Here is a 9,415-nt window from a genome sequence, read left to right on the forward strand (position 1 = left end):
GGAGGGAGCCCATAGAGACAGCACCTTTCGGATATGTAAGGGCAGGGAGTTCCAAAGGCAATTTCAGTTACATTTATATACAGTGGTACCTCCGGTTACATACACTTCAGGTTACAGACTCCGCTGACCCAGAAATAGTACCTCAGGTTAAGAACTTTGCTTCAGGATGAGAACAGAAATCATGCTGTGGCAGCGGGAGGCCCCATTAGCTAAAGTGGTACCTCAGGTTAAGAACAGTTTCAGGTTAAGAACGGACCTCTGGAAAGAATTAAGTACTTAACCCGAGGTACCACTGTAGTTTCCAGCAACTGGTATTCTGAAGCATTGCTTCCTCCAGCTGTGGAGGCAGAGAAGAACCATTGTGGCTAGTAGCCATTGAAATATTTTGATGCTTTTTGTTTCTTTTGACCTCTTCCGTATCTTATTTGAATTGAAATAAACATAGTGTAAATAATAATAATAATGATAAATGTCAGTGGATGGGTAATTTGAGTATGCACTTTTTTACTTTAAGTTTTTTTTAAGGTGTTTAAAATAATAATAATTATTATTATTACACCACAAAAGAGAAAGTCTTGTGGAACAGCAATCTACGCCACTGCGGTTTTGCAGGTGTGAAACCATCCAGATTGTTGTTTGTTTGCTCTGGTTACATGACTGCCAACAACCCCTGTTGATGTCAAAACCGTCCTGGCACAATCTCTGAGCAGGAATTCCTTTGGAAACAACAAGAGGTCCTGCTCCCGATGCATCTGTGTTGTTGCGAGATGTTTCTAGGAAGTAAGGAGAGCCAACTGTTATTCCACTTAAGAACATGTGTTTGGACGGCAGTTGGCCACATTCCACATAGGTAACGGTAGGGAACTAACTGTATGGCTTGACAGCAGTGAAAAGGACCTAGCGGTCATAGCAGACCACAAGCTTAACATCAATCAATTGTGTGATGATGATGATGCAGCAGTAGCAGTAGCAGCAGCAAGAAGGAGTTGGGGGTGTTGAGCCTGGAAAAGAGGCTCATATAAGCATATATAAGGTATCAGGGATCTAAAATCAAAGGTTGGAATGGTTATGTGTGTGTTTTTTGCAGTCATTGAGAAGTTAACAATTTATTTAACAATATTTAGCATTTCCAGGTGTTCAAAGTTCTTTATGCACCTTATTGAACTATAATCTTCACAACCATCCAGTGGGCTGAATCTGGTGTTACTGATACTCAGAGTAAGATCCGTGGAAATGAATGGACACGACAAACATAAACTGACTGATTTTTAAAATGGTTGTCTTCAGCTAAGTTCTGAGCAGAGTAAACCCTGTTGAAATTAATAGACTCGGCTTAATCATCTCCTTTAACTTCAATGGGTTTACTCTGAGTAAAACTGCAACCCATTAATTTACGATCTGTGGACAAATGCCAGCTCCCTCGGCCTGTAAAGCCTGTAAACCTCAGAGTCGTCTGTGACTGGACTTAACTGTCAGGGGCCCTTTACCTTTACCTTTTTTTGCAGACTAACCAAGTTCTTTGCGTTTTCTCTGTTTGCTTGTTTTTCAGCCCCCACCCAATGGCAAGCAAGAATGAAAACACATTCCTGGATCTTTATCATATTTAAGTACAAAAATCTCAAGAGATTAAGACTGCTGCCGTAGGAGGCTATTTAAAGAATGAGGTGTGGCAGTAGACTAGCCAAGCAGCGAGTGACACACCGTCTGGACCCAGGTGAAGGGGGTGCATTCAGTCATTCCTAAACCTGTGGCATTACTCATTCCAGGCAAGGCACCTTAAAGCTTTTGCATGAGATGGAACACTCCTAAAGTGCCATCACACCCTCCACCACTATATTTTCAAATTCTGGATGCTTTAAAAATTCCATATTGTGGAATTCCTGCCTGAGAGAGGTCAGACTGGCTCCCTCTCTCTTTTCTTTCTGCCGGCAGGCTAAGATCTTCCTGTTCAGACAGGCCTTTGGAAACTAAGTGCAAGCGATGCTGGCCACAGGGCAAAATGGATTTTTAATTGCTGGTTCTAAACATTTTCTGGTGTATTTTATTTTATTTTATTTTTTTTTTTTTTAAATAATATTTATTGAAGTTTCCAAAATACAGAAAGAGAAGAAAAGAAATTATGAAGATACATTCAGAACCTTATTTTCAAACATCCACTTTCTGGGACTCCCCCCTTCCCCCACCCCTACCGTATTCCCCTTTCATATTGTTGTTTCCACAAGTTCTGTTTCTGATTTAAAGCACAATTTATATACCCCATTGTTCAAATTTAAATTTATACAAACCTTATGCAACACCCTTGATAAAAAAAAGCAAAAGATCTCTCCCCATAGCCCGCCCCCTTTTCTTTCCACAATGTCCCCCTTTTTTCCCATTAAAGTAAAAGCACACAGAATAAAAGTATAAAAAAATAAGAAATATATTAGAAAAAAGAAAACCAATTCAGAAAATAGTTGCAAGCCTTTGGATTCTAATTCTCCCTCCCCTTCCCCGGTTTAATTTCCCTTATCCTCCAATCTATGTTTCCAGCCTGGAAGTCTTAAGTCCATCAATCCCATTTTTCCCCCAACTCCTTGCAGAATTATTTCCCATTTTTAGGATTACTTTTTAAAAATTAATTCCTAAATCTTTAAAAATGTCAAATTATAAAATTCCCCCCATTGTTCTTTCAAGGTTATAGTCCAGCTTCCTCTTGTTCCGCTGCTAAAACTTTCTTATTCAGAAGTTTAGTAACTCTACATGGGTTGTTGTTATTCAGGAACAAAAACTTGCGTTCAGTCCCTTCCTTCTTCAGTAAAGTATTCTGTTGTCTCCTTTTAGTCTAAACACCCTGTAGACGAGATTCAGTTTCAGTTTTGCAGCTTTCCCAGGAGATAACCAGTTCTGTGAAATTCCGAAGTGTTGTATTTTTCCCGGCTTACGCCCATCTTTGTAATGTCCCGAAGCTCCTCTAGGGGGGTTGTTGTAACTTTGTTTCCAAAAATCCGATTGTTCTCCGTATTTTCGCCATTTTGTATTCAAGTCTTAACAAATTATATCAAGTTGTAACAAATTTGACCAGCAAGGTCCTTGTAATAAAATCCTCTTTAAAATTCCGACTTTGACAGCTACTTTGACAGCTGTCAAAATCACCGGCTCTTTTCACCAGGCTCACTCCTCAATCGCCCCGGTTCCCAGGGAGGGGGGTGCATTTTCCTTCTCCTTCAATTCTTCCTCCAGCACAATTCTTGTACTTTCCCATCATGGAATTCTTGATTTTAGCAAAGATACCGTTCTTTTTGGGCCTTGGCTTCCCAATCCTTGTTTTAAAATGTCTACAATAGGGAGGGGGACTGACTTCCTTTTTAGATCCCCCCCCGCTCGTCTCAAATCCAAAAAATTTTTCTTCTTTTAAACCCGATTTCCAATTTACTCACGGGTTGTTGTTAAAAGTCCAAATTCTCAATGGAAGAAGTCAGCGCTCTCCGCCGGATGGCATGCGGCTTCGCTCGGCAGGGATGGCAGAGGACTCAAAGCACCACGCTTCTCCCCGGCACCCGATCCGTAGCCTTTAAAAAGGCTCCTTCACGAGTCGGGAGGGCGCTAGCGGTGCTAGCCGAGTCTCCAAGTCCACGGCCCCCGTGGCCGTGGTTTCTAAGGGTCCCCGCATCGCCGGTGCGGTAAAACCCAGCCCCTGCCGAGCCGGCTCCCTCCGGAGCTCGGAGGGAGTCCGCCATTCGGCGATGGCGCCAACCCGGAAGTCCATTTTCTGGTGTATTTTAACTATGGTTTTTAACCAGTTTTGTTTTTAATTACTTTGCATTTTCTAATGTTGTTTTTAAATTTTAGAAGCCACCTCAAATCCCAACTTGGGAGAAAGGTGGGACATAAATCCATTCAATAAATCCTACGTACCTGGCACAAAAACAAAAGGCTTGTGGGGCTGTTGGCACCTACTGCCACCCTATGGTGCTTTTTCACCCACATTAATGCTTCCTGCTGGCAGGTTTTGACAGAGATTAGGATCATCTTGGATCGTCCTTTGAACTTAGGCCCTAAACTCTGCCTCCTCTCCATTTTCACAGGGAGTTACATTGATCCCCTTCTCTTTGTAAACCCCTATTGGTTTTCTCCTGGATGCTGCTAGACTGGTCACTACTCAGGGATGGAAAAACGTCACAGTCCTTACATTAAATAAATGGTACCAAAGAATAAAAAAGCAGCGTCCAAAACTCACACATCCTCTTAAGGAACTTAGATAGACTTTGCCGCCACCTGGTGGACATTTATTATACACATAAATAAGCAACACCTGAGAGCCATTCTTCCTGTTGATTTATGGTATTTTTTGGAAATACTTGTAAAATCTTAATAATGCTGGACCTCTTGGACTCTCTCTCTGGGCCTGGGCTCTTCGTGTCTTTTTGGTTCTTGGGATTTATACTCTTCTACCTTTTTTGTTTTTTAACCTACCATCCATTCACTTGTTGTTTTTGATAAGGAAAAATTCTGGGGTCAGAGACTACTCAACAACCCAGCTCGTCGGGGTCCAAGTCCCCCGTGGGTCAATGCAGTCAGTAAAAGAAGGAAGTTCCAGCCAAGTAATTTGGAGCAAAACAGCAATCAGTAGACTTAGATCTTTTATTTGTTGTGCAATAGGTAGTAAGAACAGCAATAAGAACCGCGAGCATGGGGCGACACTGACTTTTAAAACTTCCCACTGTTGCAGGAATTTATGTATAGGTTGCGGGAGGGTTGCCCCTCCAGCAGAAAATGAAATAAATAAATAATTGCTTCCCCATGGGGTCCTTGCCTCGTAAGGAGGACCGGGACCTCGGAAGGAGCGTGGTTGTAGAGGCTCTGTACAGATCGGGAAATGACAGAGACCACACCAGGATTGGCGAAAAAGCAAAGTCTGATCTTTATTGAAAGAACAGGAAAAACAAAAACTGTTGCAACAGGGTCCTCCCTCACGTAACAAGAATGGAGTGAGAACAACCGAACAAAAGAGCTGGCTTGACTCTTATACCTTTTGACCGGAAGCTGTACGCTGGCTCCCTCGGCCACGACTGGACCTAATGGTCAGGGGTCCCTTTACCTTTACCTTTAAGGAGGATGTTGTAAGATCTTGGGAGGTGTCAATTTTGCTGGAGGGCTGGAATGATATGTGTTGAGCTTCTTCTCATTTATCCTGGATCTGGTTAATGGCTTTTTTCCTTTATCTACAGGAAAAACCTCCATAGCTGCTGACAATCAGTATGCAGATCGTGAGGCTGGATGTTCAGGAAATGGCTTCAATGTAAATATGAGATCCTGTTCTGCATTGCTATCAATTCGGGTGTGATAGTCTCATGTTTGCATACTTATTGGAAAATAAAACTACTTTATTTTTGAGCTGGTATTTGTGTGTATTCATGGTATTATTTGCAGACCCAGTAGATGGCAGTGTGGTGTGGGGAGTGTTTTTAGCAGCTTTCGAACACATTTGAGTCAAATACAAGTGATTGTTACATTTAAGGAACATTCTTCAAAAATACATTTGGATACATTCAGAAAGTATAGCATAGTACAGCATATTGAGGAAAATACATTTCAGTAAAGATACATTCATGGAAAATTACATTTCAGTAAGGATACATTCAGATACATTTTTTTTTAAGTCAATGGAAAAGACACACATTCTTAAAGTGAATGAAAAAGACACAGCAAAATGAGTAAAATGATACATGAGACTGCAAAAATGATACATTCTCAAATGAAGCATTCTCCAAGGCACAGTTTATTTCTTGTAGGGTTTTTAAGGCAGAATTCTATACTTTTGATATTGATAGGGTCATTTTCCTTTATTCCCCTCTCTAACCCTGACCCTCTTACAACAATATCATGCACATGCACCCCAATACCGAAATCAGCACAATCACTTTTGTGACTTTTGTGATTTGTGCCCACAAAACACTTCATCACAGTTTCTTCCTATCTATTCAAAGGGCCTCTGCTGCACATTACCAAATGTAACAATTCACTGATGAATGTATCTATGTACTGGCTCACTGGGAAAACTTCAGAAATTCATATAGACATGTGAGCTCAGCTACTCAGCAGCCCCTCTGCCTAAGTGATAATCCCTGGCATCCTGATACCTGAGTGCCAGACAGGTAGCCATTCCAGAAATAACCCAGATGAAGACAAAAGGGTGTGATTAACCTGACTGGGAAACAGGGAAATGTAAATCTCTCTTTTATTTCACTTGATGGGTGTTTGGTGGAGGGCAAGGGGAGGCATGTGGCAGGGTCCAGGATGCTCAGATTTCTGCCACCAGACCTCCCCTTTCATGATGTAACCATGATGTATTAGTGATGCAGTTTTTTTGGGGGGTGTAACATGGGGATTAGGTAACGGTAAAGGGATCCCGGACCATTAGGTCCATTCATGTCCGACTCTGGGGGTTGTGGCGCTCATCTCGCTTTATTGCCTGAGGGAGCCGGCGTACAGCTTCCGGGTCATGTGGCCAGCATGATTAAGCATTGTTGTAAACAAAAATTGCCCTTTTCCCTTATAGGGTATCCAAGAGCCCATATAGAGTCCTTACATAGGTTCCCTATTGGTAGGAGAAGATAACAGAGGCCAACCAGAGAATATTGAGAAGCAAAGCAGCTAGTAAGCTTGATCTTTATTGAACTGTTGCAACAGGGTGCTCCCCTCACCCGCAGGAGAGGAGGAGGAACCCAGAAAAATGGCGCGCAAGGCCTTATAAAGACTTTTGAAATTGCCACCCTGTAGATCAAGACCACCCCCAGAAACATACATACATCACAGAAGGGGTGTAACCCAGGACCACCTCAGTTACATCATACCTACATCACAAAAAAGGCGGTCTAAAACAGAACTTGGAATGTTGCTTTTCCTGTTTGCCAGGTTATCTGATTGTCTTTCCTGATAGTCTGTCACCCATTATCTGCTTGCCTTTCCTGATAGTCTGTCACCCATTAAAATGCTGATTACTCAATTCCTGTGACAATGGAAAGGCTCCCTGACCCCCCCCCCACGCCTTGCAGGGAAAACATTTGGTCAGTTTAGGAATCAAAATGGTTCCAGTTTGGTCTTCCTGTGCTGATCTATGTATGTGCTTGGTTGGTAACTTATGAACATTACCATATATCTAAGACCTCAAAATTCCTGTCACAGTGGTACATATGGAAGGGATTGAGGTGTTGTTGACATGTCTCACTTTGCTGAACTCAAAGCTGTGACTTGGAGCATCCCTGGAACCCTATTGGGGAAACAAGATCTGTTAATGCCTTGAGCCCCTCCAGCCTATCCTCAGGCTGTACATATGCGGAAATAAAACCGCATACCCTAAAGGCATCACAGTCTCCATTGATCTTCATTACAAGGAAACCAAACCCTGGGAAAGTGCAGCCCCATCTCCCCAGAGTGTGTGTATCCTCTCCTTCATGTATCTCCCCTAGTGGTTCATGTTTCTCTCTGAGTTTTTACTATAAACAAAAAGCTTTAGAGAAAAAAGAGAGAAGGGAAGGAGAGCTCTTCCCAACAGGATGTTGTGATGGACAAGCCCTGGGCCTGCCTCCAGGTGACCTGACAGCCAATGAGAGTTGCTTGGGCTATCAGCCAATCTGGGGAGAGAGAGAGGGCAGTTTAAATTTGAAACTGGCAGTTTAACTGCCAGATCAGGAGTTGACAAGGATTAACTGTCAGTGTGGGCAGTTGGGGCTTGGACTATCTGGCAGGGCAACTCAGTTTTGATTCCCTGAGGGAAAGTAAAATTCTAGAAGGGACTGAGTGGAAGTTCCTGTTTAGGAACACTGATGGCTGTTCTGGGTGGGGAAAATCTACCTGAGCAGAGCTTTGGAATATAGTGCTGTTTAAAATCCTCTGTAAAGAGTGTGTGTCTGGAAACCAGGTCTTCTGCCTCACGTTTTACTCTAGTGGTTCCCAAACTTTTCCGTGCCACTGCCCCTTTGATCCCATAAACTCATCTCCAGTGCCTACTACCCTACAAAAAGCATTTTTCAGAATAGAGGTTTCCACAACCCACTAAGGAAGATTATGACACAATAAAAGTCAAAACAGAGGCAGACAAAATTATTAGAATACACAGAATTAGCAAGGATGACAGGAAGAATGAGAGATAATACAGATCAATTGTTCACTAGAGTGGGATAGTTAAATAAAATATCTTAAAGAGTGTGGTAAAAATATGAATTCTCAATATGCAGACAGGAAGATGTGTTGAGAAACCAGAGAAAGGAGCTGAGGGAAGTCGGGGGGGGGGGGGGGTTGGCTTTTCTGTTTAGGGGGGGAGGGGAAAAATGGAGGGGGGAAACAATGTGGATGATGTATGAATGAATGAATGAACTTTATTACGGTCACAGACCAGGATAAAAAACAAAACAAAACAAAACATATAAATAAAATAGCAGTTAGGATTTTTTTTAACTGATAAATGTTGGAGCAGATAAGGACAAAGAAACGAGCATAGCATAAAACATCTGAATAAAATACAAGATTAAGCACGGATAATGGATGGATAAAAACTGATAATGTAATGGATGATGTATATTTGTTAAAATTATTGTGTTGAAATATGTAATAAAAATTTAAAAATAGAATGACTCCCATATGAACATAGAAAACCTTATTAAAACAAAAATGCGGGAGAAGATTGGAGTGAGAATGAAAAGTGCTACTCAAAAGAAACCTAGGACTCTTGATGGGGTGACTGGAAGTCATAATAGAAGTTGTATTGTAAGAAGTTAATTTAATTTTTTGTAATTTGTATCATCCTTTGGTTTTTTCCTTTGTTGACTGTTTTTTTTCTTTTTTTATATTCAATAAAGCAATTTTTAAAAATTCAAAACAGGAACAATTAATGGGACATTTATTTAAAATCCAGTTAAAACTATGTAGCTTAATTCGACAACATGGATGAACTTGATTCAGTGATGCCAATTTTTAAAAGTCTCACAGCCATTCACACCTCCAGCACCCCCCTGCCACCACCTTGGGTCTTAGATGGGGAATCCCACTGCCTCCCAGGGGGCAGTACCACCCAATTTGGGAACCATGGCTTTAAATCCCCCAAAAGTGTAGTTAAACATTTAGTTTTGTTCCAGAAGTGTCTCCTCAAACTTCGAACCTCTGGATATGGAATGAGTAGTCACTGGGCAGCCTTCACGGAAATTTAATACCTTGCTGCAGATTAAACATAAGCACTTCCACAAAGCATTTTCTAGGCATCTCCTGGGTTAGTAACAGAGAATTTAATCTATTAGTGGGTAGCACCTGTCTATTTTGGGAGACGAAGGAGAAGTGCGTCTTTGAAGGTGAAGTCAAACTGTTGGAAGGTTACAGTGCCTGCTGTGGCTATAGAGACACAATTTGTCTATTATCTATTAACACACCTATAAAATGTCAC

The 9,415-nt window shown here is 41.6% G+C and overlaps 1 long non-coding RNA gene across 1 annotated transcript; it reads left to right on the forward strand.

Moving 5' to 3' along the window:
* Positions 1–1,458: 1,458 nt before the first annotated feature.
* LOC310750288 lies at positions 1,459–5,380 on the forward strand. The gene is made up of 2 exons (XR_014542040.1): positions 1,459–1,714; positions 5,208–5,380. It is a non-coding gene; the product is annotated as an uncharacterized lncRNA (long non-coding RNA).
* The last annotated feature ends 4,035 nt before the right edge of the window (positions 5,381–9,415 follow it).

Source organism: Podarcis filfolensis (assembly GCF_964270895.1).
Source record: "Podarcis filfolensis genome assembly, chromosome: 15".
Taxonomy (NCBI): domain Eukaryota; kingdom Metazoa; phylum Chordata; class Lepidosauria; order Squamata; family Lacertidae; genus Podarcis; species Podarcis filfolensis.